General features: G+C 39.0%; 1 protein-coding gene across 1 annotated transcript in view; it reads right to left on the bottom strand.

Moving 5' to 3' along the window:
• The window catches only part of LOC124283421 (histidine-rich glycoprotein-like), a 66,302-nt gene that overhangs the window by 44,770 nt on the left and 918 nt on the right, over positions 1-20,614 (bottom strand). The gene's annotated exons all lie outside the window — the stretch shown is intronic.

Genomic DNA, 20,614 nt, shown 5'->3' with positions numbered 1-20,614 from the left:
CTGGGAATCAGATCATCGACTTATGCCCATGGCAGAAGCTGTATGAAATAGACCCTGCAGGCATTCCATAACCAAGGACACCATTCTACAGTCAACACCTGCTTCAGGCTGTTCTACACAGTTACAAGAAACGACTATCTCATTTGTCCTTGCATGAATACATTGACTTGACTATACTTGTCTGCATGGTTTCCTATAATACTAGGTGAACAACAGTTTCAATAGTCATGTCAAGTTCAGGTAGTGACATTAGCAACACAGAACAGGCCAAGCTTGTGTTCCAGGTAAACCATCCAACCTATTGTTTCACCTGCAAACCTAATGAATCATGAAACCAAACCTAAACTTTTGAAAAGAATTACATGGTTACATATAAGTGTGGCTATTTTGAGATAAAATAGATAAAGACATCTGAACAAACTAGTGGTGAAATAATACAGTATTGTATTGTGATATCAAATGTCAATACAATACACATCATGACCCAATTGTGTAGATAAATGCTCATGCTGTTGATCACTGGATTGTCTGGTCCAGACTCGATTATTTACAGACTGCCGCCATATAGCTGGAATATTGCTGAGTGCGGCATAAAACCAAGTCACTCACTTTTATTTGACCTCTTCTTCATGGTGTTGCCTCCACTAAATATACAGGCTGTATATTTGTAGACCACCTAAATTTGTAAAGGGATGCATGCAAGTCTGAGATCAGGCTCTGATTTCTCGAAACAAATTTAAGTTTTAACTCAAATTTCAAACTGAATTTGACAATTTGAAACAGCTGAATTTCCAACTCAACTGCATTTCTAAATCAAACAGCCAAAACAACTCAAGTAACCTATCGACTAAACTTAAATTGTCTACGATGTTTGAGTTTAATATTGTTTTCAGTTTATTCTGGGAAATGCATTTTCCTGAGTTTTCTCAAGTTTGAGTAAAAACTTTAACTTAAGTCAAAACTCAAGAAATTGGAGCCAGGTCCTGGTCTTACACTGTATGATTCCATCAATATGTACTTTTATCAGCTATAAACACATCATGTTTTTATTCATGCCAAAGAATAAACACCACGAAATGATTGCACATAATTAACCCATGGCAAGTCTTTTTCAATTATTGTCAATCAATTGCCCCTTATGACTCAGATGACCATCATCCTGTAAACATTCAATTACCTCTAATGACACCTGAAACCTCGCTGGCATCGATGGACAGAATAACAGCCTGATTGACAATCAATCAGTCATAGTGTAAAACCGGATCACCACATCGCGGGAAAGAAGACATGCATTCAGACACTTGGTGCATGTGGTCAATCAAGTATGATTAAGTCAACTGGCCAATAGACATCCATTTCGATCTAACACAGTTCTGGGGATTCATACATCCATTTGCTTCGTATTGACTTACCATTGTTGATTTCAATCAAAACCTCTTGGGTGGTGCTGTTTACCTCTGAGTGAACGAGCAGCAAATTTGGCCACTTCACAGTTGGCCTGTCTGAAGGAATCATCTTACCCAGACCGCCATGGATCTCTGATTTCTTCTGAACAGGTTTGGGTAAAACATGTGTCTTCATCAATACACAGAGATCACTATGCAACAAGATACTGTATACTAAAGCCACCAAAGGTCCTACAGTAAGCCAGATCTCAATGACTTAGTACACACAAGGTCATGAAGCTATCTATACATGTTCAGATAAATTGTGAGCGAGTTTAATTTTACGCCACTTTTAGCAATATTAGCTCAATGTCATGGCTGCCCCGGGGACACCAGAAATGGGCTTCACACATTGTACCCATATGGGGAATAGAAACCAGGCCTTCAGCATTACAAACCAACACTTTAACCACTTGGCTACCCCAATGCCCCATATTGTCAGGAAAGCACTCATTCAACAAGTTTTTGAATTCTTACTGCAACAAATACACAACATGATTGTTTGACATTTCTGTAATTTGACTTCAATGTTTTATTCATGCAGTAATGAACAAAAACTGCGAATCTCTAAGTGTCCAGAAATTCAGAGTACAAAACCTCTAACAAATTTACCTTCCTACATGAAAATATCAATTTCCATGTTGTTGCAGACAGAACATGACTAGGACAACACATCTCCAGTGAGGCAACACATCATTTAAAATATCAATAGAGTAACTTGACAACGGGAAGCCTAAGAAACTGACCCAAGTAGACAATTTCAAAGCAAACAATAACATCAACCCACATTCACATCACAAAAACACGTTCTCCAGACAAATGCGTAAGGCTAAATGCAAAAAGTTTCTTCTCTCTATATTGATCGTGTCCATCCACACAGAGGAAGCTTCTCCTTCTCAAGCAATCAACAGAAGGAGGGTAAGAATATTCTGGACTTGCTCAAAGTCGCCAGGTCGCACGCATCAGCTTAATCGTTTCTGAGTTTATGTTCCACGCTAACTCAATTGGTGGCAACACTGAAGGAATTAGACAATGTATTGAGGACCTTGGAAGCCACAGGATATTGACTACCAAACTTCATTAGCGGTCAGACTGTCGATTATTGGCGACACGACAGGGAAAGCCGGGTCGGGTGTGGTGAAATTCGCGACGGATCCAAATTACGATCAAATTGTAGAGACTGTTGGTAAAAATATGGTCTTTGAGGCAGTTTTATCCCCCTGTCTGTTGTGAAGTGGGGTCGAGGATGATGGTACTTGTAGTGATCCTGTTAACGGCTTTGGTGCAAATAAACCCTATAAGATGATAATTACTTGGGCACACACAGTGTCATCATGTATTGAACGATCGGCTCTCGTAGAGACCTCCATGGTCAATAACAGCATTATGGTCTGATGACCTCTACGTAGTGGCTTCTGGCTCCCAACCAAACCTCTGCTGAGCATTAAGGCTTTCAGACACTGGGTGCTTTACCATAAATTGTATATTCTCTTGGCAAAATGTCAACTGAGCAGGGATAGATGTTATTTCAATTATTATCTCAAATTTGGTGTTTTCATTTAAGAAATAGTCTGCCCTGAGACGGGAGTTACAGATGCTGGAGTTTGTAAACTAAGAAAATAGAGCAAGTAGGATCTCCAAGTATTGATTGACAAGGAACTGGAGTCACTGACGTTTTCTTTCTACATGACACTGATGTTTAAAGTACAATAACAAATGTTCTTCTCAAACAGTAAACAAATTCTTTTCAGCTATTTGAGTGAGTGTAGTTTTACACCGCACTCAGCAATATTCCAGGTATATTGCAGCGGTTCAGTTATTTGAACGAAGATAGAATAACATTGTTTGATCATAAGATTTTACTTTTTTTCAACATATACACCCATTAAAACATATATGATCATAAAAATTTCCTTATTTAGTCTTGTTCAAACATCTGTATAACATATTATCTTAATCATAAACTATCTTAAGGTCCAAGTTGTTGCATTTGCAGTGTATTTTTATAACAGTTTTATCCTTTTCCTTGAACATGTTCGCTTATGTAAGCCTAGCACTGGACTTTTAATAGGAATATTCTGACTGCCCCTCAGGGAATGCATGTGTCTAAATGTTGGAAGAAGTTGTCATACAATTATCATTCAATATTAACTTGGAACTGGCTCACTTTCCGTATAATTAGTGCCTTAGTCCGGGCGCTTGTGATTTCAAGGCTCGACTACTGCAACAGCTTGCTGTTTGGGATAAGTCAGAGGCTATTGGATAAGTTACAGAACGTGCAGAACACGGCCGCACTTATTATCAGTCGCATTCCCAAACATGGCCACATCACACCTGTTCTTAAACAGTTGCACTGGCTCCCCATCAAGGCAAGAAGCAACTACAAAATCCTCTGCTTGACCTACATGGCCCGTCACGGACTTGCTCCCCCATATCTCTCTGACCTGCTTACTCCTTACTCAAACAAACGCTGCCTTCGATCATCCAATCAAGAGCTTCTGTTTGTGCCAAATTTCAGGCTTAAAACTTTTGGAAACCAGACTTTTTCATATGCAGCCCCAACCTTGTGAAATTCACTCCCATACAATCTGAAAGTTTCTGATAGTATTGCCACATTCAAGTCAGGACTCAAAACATACCTGTTTTCAATGTATTATTAGCAACTCTATTTGGACATGTACATATTGCTGTATAAATGTTGGAGACTCTTTTAATCTGTCATTGTTGCGCCTTGAGCATATCTGCTGACATGGAAAAGGCGCATGAAGAAATCTGCAATATATATATAATTACCTAAAATGAAACCACCCCACAAGCTACTGTGGTGGGGTAGCCTAGTGGTTAAAGCATTTGCACGTTACTTCAAAGACCTGGGTTAGATTTCCCACATGGGTACAATGTGCGAAGCCCATTTCTGGTGTCCCCATCGTGATATTGCTGAAAAATTGCTAAAAGCGGCGTAAAACTAAACTGACTAGGCTTTTAACCATATGAAACATATCTGTATCTCTATGTAAAGCAGAGTATTATAGTTAATTGTACTACCAGGTACACGGGCCGGAAGTGAGATATGGAACAGCTTTCATGACTCTCCCTTAAACAGGTCTAGGTACTCCCCTTCATCCTCCGACCAAGGACTCCACTTGTACATGGTCAGGTCTGAAAGTGTGTATGGCTGCTGGAACGGGTGTAATCAGTCTGGCATCCACATCAAAAGAAGTTAATCAAGCTTTCAGTCTGTCTGATTACAATTAGTCAGTCTTCTCCCACAATTTGATTGGATAGGTCTTTCTCCCCCCAGATACTGCCATTCCTGCAACTAACCCTTTGCCAACGTGTCGGATTCTCGGAGCAGGTTCTTGATTGGGGTTACAACTCCCCTTGTCCCTTTATAAACTGAACATTGAATGCTTCCTGATTCTATAATTCACAATAAAAACACATCTGTATTCTTAAACACATTAAAAGAAACAAAATCCCATCAGTAAAATTATATTATTCTTGATCAATTCCAGGTAAAATTAAACAAAGTAGAAAAAAACATTACCTGTGCCTTATCTTTCTTTTACTTTGAAAATTTTTATCACTATGAATCAAAATGAGGTAAAACACTTCAGTCTTAGTCACAGAGATATTTGCAAAATTTAACACAGGGTCATGTTGTACTGTATTGACAAAAAAGAAAACTGCTTCTGTCGTGCAGCTTGTGTGTTGGTTACTTAAGTCCATTATATGTACGCCTAAACACAAACAAAACCCTTAACATACTACTTCTCTCACAAAAAACAAAAAACAGAAGTAAAGAAACTCCTGCAATCTCTGTATGGTAATATCAAAACACATATCTTAAAAAGTAGGTGGATATTAGGAAAGGAACAAGAAAATTGCTATGGCAAATGTAAAACAAACTGCCAGGCATGAATGATACAAGTATAATACATGTAGTTGTGTTGGGACCCTCAGGCTGAAGTGAGGTGAGCTGAAATTGGGTTTAGACGTGCTTGAGAATATTTCACTCATATGACGACGTGCATGCGTGTGTATGTGTATGTGTATGTGCGTCTGCTTGTACTAGCCCAGACTTAAGCTGGTTTTATAGTGCTAGCCCACTGAGATACCATGCCGCAGTGAAGCATGAATACCCCACTCAGACACATTATACTGACTCCGAGCCGACCAGTCCTTGATGTGCCCATTCATGCCGAGTGCCAGGCAGGGACCAACAAGTACCATATTTTAACGTCTTTGCGTATGACGCGGTCAGGGATCGAACCCGCGACCTTCCACTCTCCAGGCTGACGCTCCAACCACTACACCACTGAGGCGGTCCCTCAGGCTGAAGTGTTTCTGAAGCTGTTTTTAGACAAGTCGTATTTTGAAAACATTTGCACTTTTTGGTCAAATCCAATTTTCAAGTGTACATTGTTTTAACCCTGCAGGCTATATAACAGTAAGCAGTAATAGTCTGCCTCCAAGTTGCAGAAAGTTTGGACATTGAAAAGAAGTTTAAAAAAACAAAGAATTGGGCTAATCTTTAACCAAATGTCAATCTGAGATAATGATATATCAGGAAACATAATTATGTTCCGATCTTCATCTTCAGAATCAGATAAGCAAGTCTTGGTTCAGGTGTGGTACTCCATGAAGTTACACTTAAATCACATCCACAATCTTTATCCATAGCATGAATTAAAAAAATACCTAACAGAGTCGTAAAAACATGTAACTCTTTTGTCCATTATCCTATAAAGCAAGCAGCGAGCTCTACCCATGTTAGTTTAAACAAATTGTGAAATGGTTTAGAAGCCATAACAGCACCTCAATCAGCCTGTTTCACAAGCCAGGTAATGCAAATGAACGCATCCACTTCAAAGACTTTCACTAAAGCACTTCACAGCAGTACCTCGTTCTGTAATCTTTGAGGGTAATGAAGGTGACACAATCGGATGGAGCATGCTTCTAACGTGAACTCCCCATTTCCGATGTAAACATACTAGCAAGTGAAGCACATGAAATGATGTTTATATTCTAAGGGTGTCTGATGTTTGTGGGATGAAATTCTTTCATATTGGAATAAAAGAACCCATCCATTATCGTAGATTATTTCTGCCAAAAGCCAGTTCAGTAAGAGTGAATTTCTCAGAAGCATGTGTCTATAAATCAGTACCAAATAGTGATGGTACCAAGATATCACCTATAGTGAGAACACTGAGCACCCATCACAAACACATGCAAAGGCAAAACCAAGAGTTCGCCTGAAAACACACAGGAACATACTCTATATGTCAAAATAGGGAACTGCTTATGTGTCAAATTTGGAAATGTTCTCCACATGTATACCCAAAAACCTTTTGAAAACTATACTGCACCCTTCAATGGTGCAATTTTGATAAAACAAATTTACTGCAGGATGTCAATGGTCAATCTGACCTAACTGAAATGAATGTGGTACTACATCAATGGAAACTCTGATAATACTGAAGTCTGTAGTATTTATGACAATCCTTACAAAAATGTCATGATTATAAAGCTGACCTGCTCTATCCAACCATATCTCATTGGAACTGTATACACTGACCACTGACTGATTGCTTTTAAGCAATATTCCAGCAATATCACGGCAGGGGACACCAGAAATGGGCTTCAAACCCATGTCGGGATGTATACACTGACGAAGCATGACAGGTGAGGCATAAGCACCCTGGGTAGGAGTAGACGTCCCAAGCACCCTGGGTAAGAGTAGAGGTCCCAAGCACCCTGGGTAGCACCCTGGGTAAAGGGTAAAGGGTCCCAAGCACCCTGGGTAAAAGTAGGGATCCCAAACACCCTGGGTAGGACTTGAGGTCCCAAGCACCCTGGGTAATAGCAGAGGTCCCCAGTTCCCAAAGCTGCATGTCAGAGGAGATTTAACCAGGACTGAGCAGATAGGGAAAATGACTTGGTGGATCGCATATCATCCTCCTCTAATGACATGGATTGACGCTTATGATATCCAGACTCAAATATTAACATACTGCCATCATCAGTGAGTTATCCAAGATTCTAAAACTAAGTGCCCCTGGCAATCAAACTGAGTAAACATCGGATTCTTTAAAAGTTCATATTTTTTTAACTAGAACTCTTTCAAGCTGTATTTTGAGAATGCATTCAATTGAGTCATTATAATAAAATAAAACAACTTTTTCTTTTGAGTGGCATTCTTGCTTGACAAATGATACAAGAATCTACACCGAAATGTTGCAGTCACGAAATAAAAGTTGTTATCCATACTGTAAAACTGACTGACTGAGTTTGGTTTACGCCACTTTTAGCAATATTCCAGCAAAATCACGGCAGGGGACACCAGAAATGGGCTTCACACATTGTACCCATGTGGGGATTCAAACCCGGGTGTTCGGCGTGACGAGCCAACGCTTTAACCATTAGGCTACCCCACCGCCCCCCTACTGTAAAAGGAATTCTAGCTATTAAATTTTTTTAAATAATTGGAATGTTTCTAATTCTGGATTTGATGATATTTACTACAGAACATCAGGTTCTGGGTCGGTGCAGATAAATCCTGTTGATGTAGCTAGACTCATGTCTAGTTGTATAGCTGGAGTATTGTCTAGTGGGGGACTCAGCAACACAAACTGAAGCATAGATACACCAGACATACAAACCATCAATAATTGCATCAGGATATATAAATTCAGTATTATATTCTCTAAGCTTGACACACAAGACTGTATGTGATCACTACATGTGCTGTGGTAGGATTATATTACCAACATGAAGTATTGAATAACACAGGTTGAGACACAACAGATTTCTCCTAGTCTCCAGTCAAGACAATATATGCCGAGTCACTACCTGTCTGGGTGTGATCTCTGCAGGAGTGTATGAGGTGAAGGGAAACTGAGGTTATTGCACTTACATAGTGAGCAATGTATGATGGTGTGTGTGGTGAGCATGTAATGTGTGGTTTGGTGAGCTGTGTAATGAGGTGTGTGGTGTGGGTGAGGTGAGGTGTGGTGTAATCAGGTGAGCAATGTGTGATGGTGTGTGTGATGTGTCATGTGTAATGTGGCATGTACTGCTAGGCCTCTGAGAAACCATGGCACAAAATAACATGAATACAACACTCAGAAATAGCGCAAATTAGTCCTTGTTTGATCCCCTAAACGCCAAGCGTCCGGCAGGCAAGGTACCGTATATGACCGTCTATAAGCCGATCCCATGGATAAGCCGACCCCCAAACTTGACCCTCAAAATCAGTGTCAAAATCATATCTCTCATGGATAGGCCGACCCCCCGCGATGGGTCGCGGCCAACAGAGACCAGAGTACCCGGTAAGTATGTTCCATCAACGACGAGACACCATTACGAGAATATTACATAATAAAGATTACCGGTGTTTGTTTACCTTTTTTTAACGATCACTGCTTGCATCAACAACGAGACGCCATTTGGAAAGTGGATATACAGCGTAAGTGTTGGTGAGAATATTACATAATAAAGATTACCGGTGTATTGTGGCAACATGTGTTTGTGTTCCTTTTTATATCCCGACGATCACTGCTTGCATCAACAACGAGACGCCATTTTGTGAAATCGGTGAGTATGGAGAGAAAAAGTACCATCGGTAAATAAAAACTGAAGTCAACTTTTGTTTCAAAATATATTATTTAAGTGTCCATATTTCATCTATATATATATGACAATAAGAAAAATAGTCCACTAACAATAAACACTGACATTTCTGCAAGAGAGTTCTGAGATTTTCACAAGTCATCGGCCGTAAACCCATCAAATTCCGTGTCACTGTCAAAGAATTCACTGTCATATATATTGTGTCTACTCACGGATCGAAACGAAGTGTAGTTGACAGAAAATGCATAATATATTTTGCTTCTCTAAATATCATATTTATTGTAGCAACAAACTGGCTTGCTTATTTTACCCCATTCAACAATCACAAACTGATTACCGCTGCTCCATGTCACGCGGCTTACCACGCTCATGATGGTCCGTATAACCTTAGTGTTGATTATATATTTTTTACATAAAAACTATTACACAATGCTAGGATATATTTCTTTGGGTTAAATAATAGTATTCAATCAATAGAATTCATCCCGTTATATTATTGTGCATGTTTGAACTTGTTCGCGGGGAAACGTGTGCACAGCTGATTGCTATTTCCGGCTTTGTGTACGAGACAAATACGCACGGTAATCTTAATTAATTTATAGAGCAAAAACTGTAACTAAAATTACACAATGCTAGGATATATTTCTTTGGGTTAAATAACGGTATTCTGTATTATATTTTACTGATGACTGCGTCAGAATTCGTCCCGTTATATTATTGTGCATGTTTGAACTTGTTCGCCGGGAAATGTGTGCACAGCTGATTGCTATTTCCGGCTTTGTGTACGAGACAAATACGCACGGTAATCTTAATCCCTGCAAATAAAACAATGCCCAGCAAAAACAACTTATAACTTAAATGGTAATTAATCTTGTCTAGTGATGTTTAATTGCAAATTTGACGTCTCTACTGACAAAGTCGTCTTCTGTTGTTTGTTCAAGCGAAGTGATACGATGTTGTTTTTTTACCCCTGGAAAAAAGTTTGACGAAAGTTTAACTCATGGATAAGACGACCCCCTTCTACAGACGGCTTTTTTTGGTCCTCAAAATTCGGCTTATAGACGGTCATATACGGTAACAACAATTACTATGGTATGATGTGGTTGGGGTCAAACCACCAGTCTTCAGCTTTGTGGTGGTGTGTGGTGTGGTGTCGGGTCTATGTTCTGTTTGTGCCAGTTCACTTTTGCATGTATGTGCCTGAACGCTGAGCTGCATATGTCTGTACAAGGGAGTCGGCCTATGATCTCTTTGTACCACTGCAGTGCTTGCATGCGTGCATGCACCTGCCAGAACGTTAATTTGCCTGTATGTGGGCCAGCTAATTGGTCTCTTTTCTGTTTGCCTGGATATCATCCAGTGTGTGGGTCAGTGAGCTGATCTCGGTGAACAAGAGTTGATCTCTGAGTGTCTGTATGTTACCCAGTGTGAGCGAGATTGAGAGTTGATCTGAATGTATGAGAGCCGAAGAGTAACTGTTTAAGACAGTATGTGGGAGTGACTACCAGGTTCTGTTAGGATACATGTCACTGACTGTACTCATGTGTTTCAGTGTGAGTGACAGCAGTGTGAGTGACAGCACTGTATTGGCCTGTATTGGCCTAGACTTAGTAGAATCTAGAGTAAAGATACTTTAACACTGATATGTCCTATGATCTCAGATAGCAGATCTTTGGGCCATATGTCTTCTTTCACAGTAACCTTTCCAGTGGATACATGAGTGCCATCAGGCGAACAGATACTTGTGTTTAAGTTAATGTGACCTAAACAGATAGAGCCTTGTATACCTGAACAGCTTGGGCAAAAAACATTCAATTGTATTATTAAATTACCCCAGATCCTTTTTTCCTGATCACACTGTTTACCTGATCAGCACTGTTATTAATAAAAGATTTACTTTAAAAATATTTTCATTTCAATCTTGGTCCAGACCAATATTATTTATTGTTTTACGGATCCGCCGGTCATATTTTTTCAAGAATAAGAAAAAAAAGGGCATAAGTATGATGACGTCGTGCCTGTCTTCTGATGCAGAATAAATCATGAGATGAATACCTACTTTTCAACACAGATGAACAGATCACTTCTACAGTTTCATGTAGTTCTACAGACATCAGACCTAATTTTATTAGAAATATCAAAACTTTTCCTCATCATTTTTGAAAATTTGTTTCTTTCAAGCAATCCTTCAGCTACATTATGAGTTTGAGTTTGAACACTGTCAGTTCTTGAAGGGCTCTTCACACTTCATATTTTTCTAAGCAAACTTTGGAAATCTGGACTTCTGCTTCCACTTTTATCAAATTTTGAAATCACATTACCATATTTCATCAATTAAATGCCTAGGCATATATATCTTTCCTCTTCATCCCCAGTGTTTAATCACAAAGATATAATAGGGAGAATTCTGCGCATAAGATTGACAAAAACTACCCAGCCTTTGATCAAGGCTTGAAGTTTAACTGATACCCATTTTTTATTTGAGGCCTGGCTTTTAATCAAGAAAATATGTTGTAAGATTAAGTCATGTGAGAAATGCAATGGAAAACTGCAATATTGTAGAGATGTGGAACTCATCCCATGGAAACTATCAGTGACAGCGACTGGCTGTAAAAAGTATCATTATGAGATGAAACCTTCATGAAATACCCACTCTTGGGACCTGTACATGCTCACGTTTCCCATCATTCTCTGTTTCTGCAGATTCAGTATTAAGAGAAGAGACCTCAGGCCCTACCTGAGAAACCACTTTAAAATGTCTGGATGATCAAAGCTCTTCCAAGTGTATGGTAAAGGTTTATGGCCTGCTGTAATTGGAATTTCAAGCAAACATTTGGACAAAACCATCCAAATGTAGTCTCAACTTTGGTATGAGTGAGTATATTTTATGCCACTCTTAGCAATATTCAAGCAATATCACGTCAGTGACACCAGAAATGGGCTTCACATATTGTACCCATGTTGGAAATCAAACCCGGGCCTTTGGCATGACGAGCAAACACTTTAACCACTGGGCCACCCCGCTGTCACCAACTTCGGTATGGATAAAAGAGAATATTCATCGTACATAGAATAACTCCATCTTGAACATGTCACTGACATAACCTGAACATACAAAAGCAATCTATAAAACAACTCGGTGTTTTGGGAATAGGAGATTAAGGACTTTTATAACATACAATCAATACCTGCATTATTCAATTAGACCATAGGCACCTGGAAGAATTATCTTTTTTACTAAAGATCTTAGAAATTTGAATATTGAAGCTAGAGTGAGTGAGTGAATGAGTTTAATTTTACGCCACTTTTAGCAATGTTCAAGCAACATCACGGCAGGGGACACCAGAAATGGGTTTCACACATTGTACCCATGTGTGGAATCAAACTAGGGTCTTCAGCATGACGAGCAAATGCTTTAACCACTAGGCTACCCCACTGCCCCATCTGATGCTAGAGATACAACCTGGCAAATCAAGCCAACATTATTCATGCCCAGCTCTGTTCTACAATTACAAGAAATTACAGTTGGCCAAATACACTCAGAGCAACACAGAACATAGATATGATCAACCTGTTTTCCTTCAACACTGGATTTAAAAAAGGGTAATTTATGGATGTCAACTTCTGTAAAGTGAGGAACAATGTTTCAGAGTATATCCTTACTCCTTCACTGAGTCCTTGTATTACAGAAGTCGACATCAATAAACTCCACCCTTATGTGTATCAATACTAAATGCCATTCAAACACTTTATCTGATATATTTCCATCAGAAGTTCTACACCTGAATCATGCAAACTTCTCGTGTAAAAACCCTTCTCACCGACCTCACAAGCACCAACTTCATCTGTAACTGTTTACAAGTTTGTGAAGCTTAAATTTGATTACCATGTCCTTGCCACCAATTACAATGACAGATATGCGAAATATGTGCATAAAATTGACCACATTTCAGACTTTTTATAACAATCCTGTTTTGAAACTGAATATATTTTAATATCCACAAAAACAAAAGCTACAGGCATCAATATGTAGAGAAACAATTAGTATTTACAACAGGTACATGAAATAATAGAACATGAATTCCAAACACACTAATCACAAATATCAGCAAAACTATCTGAATATGACATTTCAACACATGATCAGATACACAAACGTGATTTTGGTTTTACAAAATTGTAGCAATATTCAAGAATACACCAGAATTGGGTTTCACACATTGTACCAACTCAGGGCATTGAACACAGGACTTGTTCATGTTGACAAATGCTTTAACCATTAACCTACCTCATCATCCCTATAACAAGAAGAAAACAAGTTTTTTATTAATTCCTATTTGTGAATGGACTCCACAAGTAAAACAATTTGTGAAAATGTAGAAACAATCACTTCAAACTGCGTCATGATGAAACAATGAAACAAGCAATGCAACCTATTCAGCCTTGTTCTTTTTGGAGAACGAAAATATAATCTGAAATGTTTTTGATATGTTCCCCCAAACATCAAATACCATCAAGTACTGATAAATCAAGTGAGGAAGTTTAGTTTTTATGCCACTTTGTCACTTCTAGCACTATTCCAACAATATCATTGGGGTGGGGTGGGGTCGTTAGGAGCAAGAAAGAGGCCTCACACATTGTACCAATGTGGGAAATCGAACCCAAGTCTTCAGCATGAGCAAACGCTTTAACCAATTGGCTACCCCCCCCCACAATTAATAAAGATTAAAGGTCATCAGGGTACTGTGACATTGATACACATCCTACTGTTCTACAATTAACCAATACGACGAACCAAATGATATTGCCCTCAAGGAACCTGAACTCGCCAGGACAGCCATCTTGAACTTTTAGTCTACTTATCTCCAGACAGGATTGAAAGATTCCTTGCACAAACAAAACGTCCTTTGTAAATAGAATCCTAATTACCTCATAGTCTATGGGAGGTTTGATGCTCTTATACATTAGGCAAATGTTAGGTGGGTGTGAATGTATGACATATCGAACATCCGCTCAGGAAAAACTGGTCTTAATTTGGTAAGTAGACCCATTCAGTAAATGTCATGAAGCGAGGGCGTGTTTGCAGCACCAAATGTCACCATCATCAACACGTTTGTCATCACGTGAAACATAAGCAAAGCCACTTGGGAAACTTATTGTCAAAATGAACACTGTTCACGTAATTCTGTCGCTATGACGCCAAGCCTTGACCACAAACAAATATGACAGCGAGATCCGCAAGAAGGGTCATCTGGATATCTTTCTCCCAGTGAGAGGCCTTCAGTAATCATTTGTAAGAGGCTAGGATATCTGTATGAGATCATGCATCTACATTCAAGGAACAGACATTGCACATTGCAGTGAAGTGAGTCAGATCGGTTGCATTACACAATATCATTGTTCAAGTGAAATCACAGCATTCTCCAATTACGAGAACTGAACTTGTCTTCAGAGCAACCAGAAGATGCCCGTACCACTTGGCTACCCTCAAAGATATATTTCCAGCAATAACACCACTTGCCATACAGTATACATATTCCCGGATGCAAATATAACAAGCCTTGTTTGTGCCTGATGTGTTGGTTATGACAGAGGACATGAATAATATCAAATGACATTGTTTGTCAAGCCTCTGCTGAACAGAATACAATGGTCTTGTGTTCAGTGAAGTTATACCTGCTCAGTTTTTATCCATTCACAAATTCACAAAAGGTTGGGGACTGGGAAATAAATCACGTACATGAAACACATACTCTATGCGTCATCAGAAAGTAATCTCAGCATTACATACAAGGCTTTTGATGCACTGATGTACAGAGGGGCGATGGGGAAGCCTAGTGGTTAAAGCGTTTGCTCGTCACGCCGAAGACCCGGGTTTGATTCCCCACATGGGTACAATGTGTGAAGCACCTTTCTGGTGTCCCCCACCGTGATATTGCTGGAATGTTGCAAAAAAGCAGCGTAAAACCAAACTCACCCACTTATGTACTGACAAACCTCCATAATGTTTGTATTATTTTATCACGACTCCTTCCTTCTTCATTGTACTTCTTTTTCATGACCTATGCTATAAACTGTCCAAAACACTGAAGCATGAATACAGCTGGAAAATGTCTAATAATAAACCCTGCTTTATCTACCAGCAACAGACATCTGACCTATTATGCACCTGGAACATACTCCTAACATGTCGACTTAGCCACGTTGAGAATAGCAGGCTGACAATCATCATTCCACTTGATCTACTACCTGACAATTACACATCACCATCAGTGAACTTAACAACAGAAGGAACACAGCCTGCATCACAAGTCTTTCTTCCAGCCCTGGTAGTGTATGGGAGTCATCTGAACACATGACTTCATCTATTACAATACATTCGCATGACCTGTTTCAATTCATCTGCATTGAATATGTATGTGTAATACCGCTCATGTCAAACACACGTAACAGGGCACCTTGCAGGACACCTTGCAGGGCACCTTGCAGGACACATTGCAGGGCACCTTGCTAGTGATAACTGCAACATGCTGACAGGTTCAGTTTTGTATATTCAATTTGGCATGCTGGAGGACATCACATAAAATGTATGCATCAAACCCTATATTAACATAACATAATGTGTGGCTGAAATAAATCCCCATCTCTCGGGCCATGGCAAGTTTTCTTCTGGCAGGGGCAGATAACTCAATTTGTCAGGGCAATATTTATTTCTACTTTTACCAATTGCATTTTCAAAAAACTGCTAAAATTTATCACCAATGTGTGCAAGGAAGATTTTTTTAAGGAGGTGCTTGATTTTAAAAGAAACACAAATAACAGTTAAGGGCTCTTGAAGAAAATTATCCTTTAAGACATAAATCTAACCTCTTGTTTTCTGGCCAGTGACTGTCGACAGTGATGCTTAACATTCCAGGAGGGACAGATAATGATTTGTCAACAGCTTACAACTCTCCTTATGTATTGTCCTCAGTTTTATTCTGATTAACAGCAATGATAAAATTGCTCCCCGTGGAATTCTGGCCCTCAATCAGCACACTGGAGTTTGTCTTCACATCCTGGCTTGACAATGAACCACTTGTAACATGAATCCCAAAGGAGTTAACTGAAGTTCATTGGATGTAAGACATTTGCAGTGTCACCAGACTAAGCTAACATGGCTTGATGCACTTGAGACTGGAAACTAAGAGTAGGTTAATCTATTTATGACTTACAAATGTCAGGATATTTGTAGTAATTTAATACAGAAAGGAAATACATTACGTACGGCTTTATTCATTTCTTTAGCAAAATGTTATCTGAATATACACATGAAACTGACACTACATTCTGCTGATGCAGCATTCCTTTAGCTATTCTTGGTAATGTATGGTAGGGGAGGTGATTTAATGCTGTGGTCAAGATATTATACTTAAATTAGATATACGTTTCTTCACGCGCTTAAATTAGCTTTCAATACTGTTAGTTACTACATAAATCTGAGGGAGTGTGCTTGAGAGTAGTGTGGTTTAGCAACTGAGACTGTGGTACCTGCTACTGATCCTGGCAATATAACGACACCAGAAATATGCTGCACTATTTGTACTTATTTTGCAAAACACTCGGTATTTGTGAGACAAGCAGGCATCTGGCTATCCAACACAGCCCCTTATCAATAGTACATTTACCATTCTTAGAAAATCTGGCCAGGAACAAGATGTTTGTATCTAATATTACAATCATAGAACAAAACAGATGGCCTTGGTAACCATAACAACTGCATTTTGTATGTGATATGTCTATAAAATGTGTAGAGGTGTAGTATAGTGTTCTGGTTTCAGGGTAAAACATGTTTTATACATTTATCACAATCACGTCTATGGTGCTTGTTTATTTGGTTTGTATTTAATGCTGTACTCTGTAACATTAAAGCTATAAATAATCAACTTTGGACCAGACAATCCAATAAGCAGTATTGCAGATAGTGACCTAGGTCAGTGGTGTATAATGATATAATGAGATTGCTGAGACCTAACTTTTCTATCCTCAACCCCAACAAGATGAATACTGCATATTTTTTAAACAAACAGTAACAGATGACACGGAAGGTACACAGCAATGTTAAACAAGGAGAATACAACACCTGCATAAACACTGCTTCATATATCTGGTTGTGGCATTGGTCTTCTATTGTGAAAACTGACTGCATAATAAATGCATACAAAGTTCTGATGACCATCTTATCACTGAAATAATATAAGTTTATTCCAAACCATCAGCAGGATGGTTTTCAGCCAGAAAATGGTGCTATTAAAGCGATCATGGCTTCAAACAGGAAACAGCTGTAAATATTCACACCGATCCCACCAAGTTGGATAGATTTACAAATGATTCATGGTTGTACAATGTTACAGGACCTGGACTGTAAACATTCCCTTGCTGATAGAAAGGTTGCAGTGTGACATCCGATACCATACTTACCACTTGGCAAGGAAACATTCTGTCATCAATCGTTATATGATCATGCCTACGTCAAACAACGGTCTTAGCATTTGATTCTGAGTGAGTGAGTGAGTGAGTGAAGTTATACGCCACTTTTAGCAATATTCCAGCAATATCACGGCGGGGGACACCAATGGGTTTCGCACATTGTACCCATGTGAGGAATCGAACCCGGGTCATCGGCATGACCAGCGCACGCTTTAACCACTAGGCTACCCCACTGCCCCATTTGATTCTGAGCCAGAATTCCTTTCTGAATGTGCATTATAATCTTAAACAAGTAAAACTGAGCGAGTTCACACATGTTGTGGGCTTCACACATTGTACCCATGTGTGGAATCAAACCTGGGTCTTCGGTGTGACGTTCTAACGCTTTTACCACTACAAGACCCCACTACCACTAAGTAAAACTGACACAACAGTAAGTCAATACACAAAATCAAGAAAATGCATTGTAACGATAACATTAGTTTAAATCAGAAATCACCATTAATCTGGAAGTAGAACCAACAAATTCTCATTTCTCCATTACAAAATGAAAGAAAACAAAGGAAAGCATAATGGAACGGCCTTGAATCATCTTGTACAGGCAGAAAATCATATTCCAGTATTAATCCTAATGCACTTCGACACGTCATTTCATATAGGTTTTCCCAGAGGCAAAGAATCACGTCCCATATGCATATCTCTCCACTGGGATAATATCCACCATTAGTCCCCTAGAGCACAGATGTTGGAATGAATGAAACTTACTCTGGGTAATGATCAGATGTTTATTCACTCACATAAAGTTTAATTCAAACAATGTAATCCCACTTACAATAAGCATAGAGCCCCACACTGACTTGGCATTGGATTTGCTGTTGAGATATTCATTAATAAGAGCCCATCGATATCTTGAGGTAAATCATTGACATTCAGCTCTCACTTGCACGGCTTTCTTACAATTCATATTTGACGTCACTTATTTTGATATACTTTGTGGCACAGTGTATCAAGGGGTTCTGACATATATTTGTTGTAGGTGGATGGTCACATGTCAACAAACTGTTTTCGCGATTGGAAATAGTGAGATTGTGAAACCACAGCAGTGACAGGTCAAATTGTTCCATAAGGACTTAAATCAGGATTATTGTCCCTCAATGTAGATTTATGGAGCAGACCTGATGTATCACATATTCTCACCAATATGACAATCATTGTTTATGAATATCTATGAGTTAGAGTGTAGTTGTTTGCCTTTTAGCAATATTCCAGCAATATCACGGCAAGGGGACACCAGAAATTGGCTTCATACATTGTACCCATGAGGGGAATCAAACCCGGGTCTTCGGCGTGAGAAGTGAATGCTTAAATCACCCCGAGTGAGTGAGTGTGAGACGATGAGTGCTTAAAGTACATTATTTCAGTAATATTAAGGCATGTCAGCCAAATTTGTGTGAGAATAGCCAAACTCTTCACTTGGGAGGGCATGGTACTGTCAGACCAATGATAATGGCTAAAAACGTGAAGAGTTCAAACACAGATAAGCAAATCCTGGCAGTAACGGAAGGTATTTTACCTAGTGAGTTGCCACACCTCGAGGTCAAAGCACTTGACCTCGCTGTACATGACATTAAAACACTCGCATGAGTCAGCCATAATTGACCATGTATTCAGAGGGTGTAATTCTTCCTGTTAACACGTATACAAGTCAGCAGTTAAAGTCAACAAGTCATCCTGAAATAACTTTGTCTCAAGAATGCAGAAATTCTGCTGTTCAGTAAACAGATTCTGTACACCCAATTGCTTAAAGTGCCAATGAACGGCAATGAACAAAATGCCACCCCAGGCCTCTTGAATCTGTAGTCTCAAAAGCAATTGTTTTCAAATTGTAAATGATTCCTATCTAATTCAGACATGATACTGTTGCTGTCTCACGTCTTACAGCTTCAACTCATTTATACAACATAGCAAGATATTGAACTCATTATTCCTTCACTACCCCAACACAAATAGGTACTGTCACATGATCACATGAATCCACAGTGGTGACAGGTCAGATTGTTCCACAAGGATGTCATCACTCAATGTATATTTAAGGAAAGCATGCCTCACAGATCCTCCTAAGTTAGACATTTGAAATCTTCTAAAACACATCATATGCCAGTTGTTTTTACATTATATACCAGTTATTTTTCAAAATGTGCAAAACCATCAGAAATGAGTGTGAATGAGTGATGAAATGCCACTAAATTTTAGAAAATAAAAATGTCAATAAGATCCCTATTTTGAAAAAATATGTCTCATTTTGCCTTCCAGAATTGAATTTGTTTAGAATCCTAGATAACTACATGTGTACTGGAAATGAAAGAAAGTAGTGTAGCTAAAATATAACAAAATCATAAATGATTGATAACGAATATTTGTGTGACTCTGAGAGGTAGCTGCCATATAGAAGGATATTGCCTGAAAGAGGAAAAATATTTCTTATAAAAAAACCTATAGAAATACATTTCAATGTGGGTTTCCAACAACTATGTCAACAAACACAGTTCCCTTTCCTTAATTGTCTGTGATGTTTGCTCATTGTATATTGGGACGCAGCATCATTAACCAAACAGTTAAAGAAACACTCATAACTTCTTTAAATCCCTTCAATCCTACTTGAAGAAGACTTCAACTACATAATAAAATTACAAATGTCAACATATGACCATAAAAAAGTTCTCCTCCTCCTCCAAACTCCTCATAGGTAAGGATATAACTTCTTTAAACCTGTTTAATCAACACATACTTGACGAAGACCTCAACTACATAAATAAAATTACAAATGTCAACACATGACAAAAAAAGTTGGCCTTCTCCAAACTCCTCCTCAAAGGTGAGGAGTTTTTCATCACAGATATATATAGCCACACCATCAGCGTGGTTCGACAGCTTGTACCTGGTGACTGAGCGACAGCCCTCAACAAATACACATGGCCTCATTTTGGTGCTCTTGGCCCCCATATAGTTTACTCAGTGTGGGGGATCTAAACCTTACCTGACACACCAAACTGAAATGTATAAGATTC

The sequence above is a fragment of the Haliotis rubra genome, unplaced genomic scaffold, assembly GCF_003918875.1.
Source record: "Haliotis rubra isolate DU_JTF1 unplaced genomic scaffold, ASM391887v1 Scf315, whole genome shotgun sequence".
NCBI lineage: Eukaryota > Metazoa > Mollusca > Gastropoda > Lepetellida > Haliotidae > Haliotis > Haliotis rubra.
Note: the sequence above shows the minus strand (reverse complement) of the source record. Positions and strands in the feature narration are given on the sequence as shown.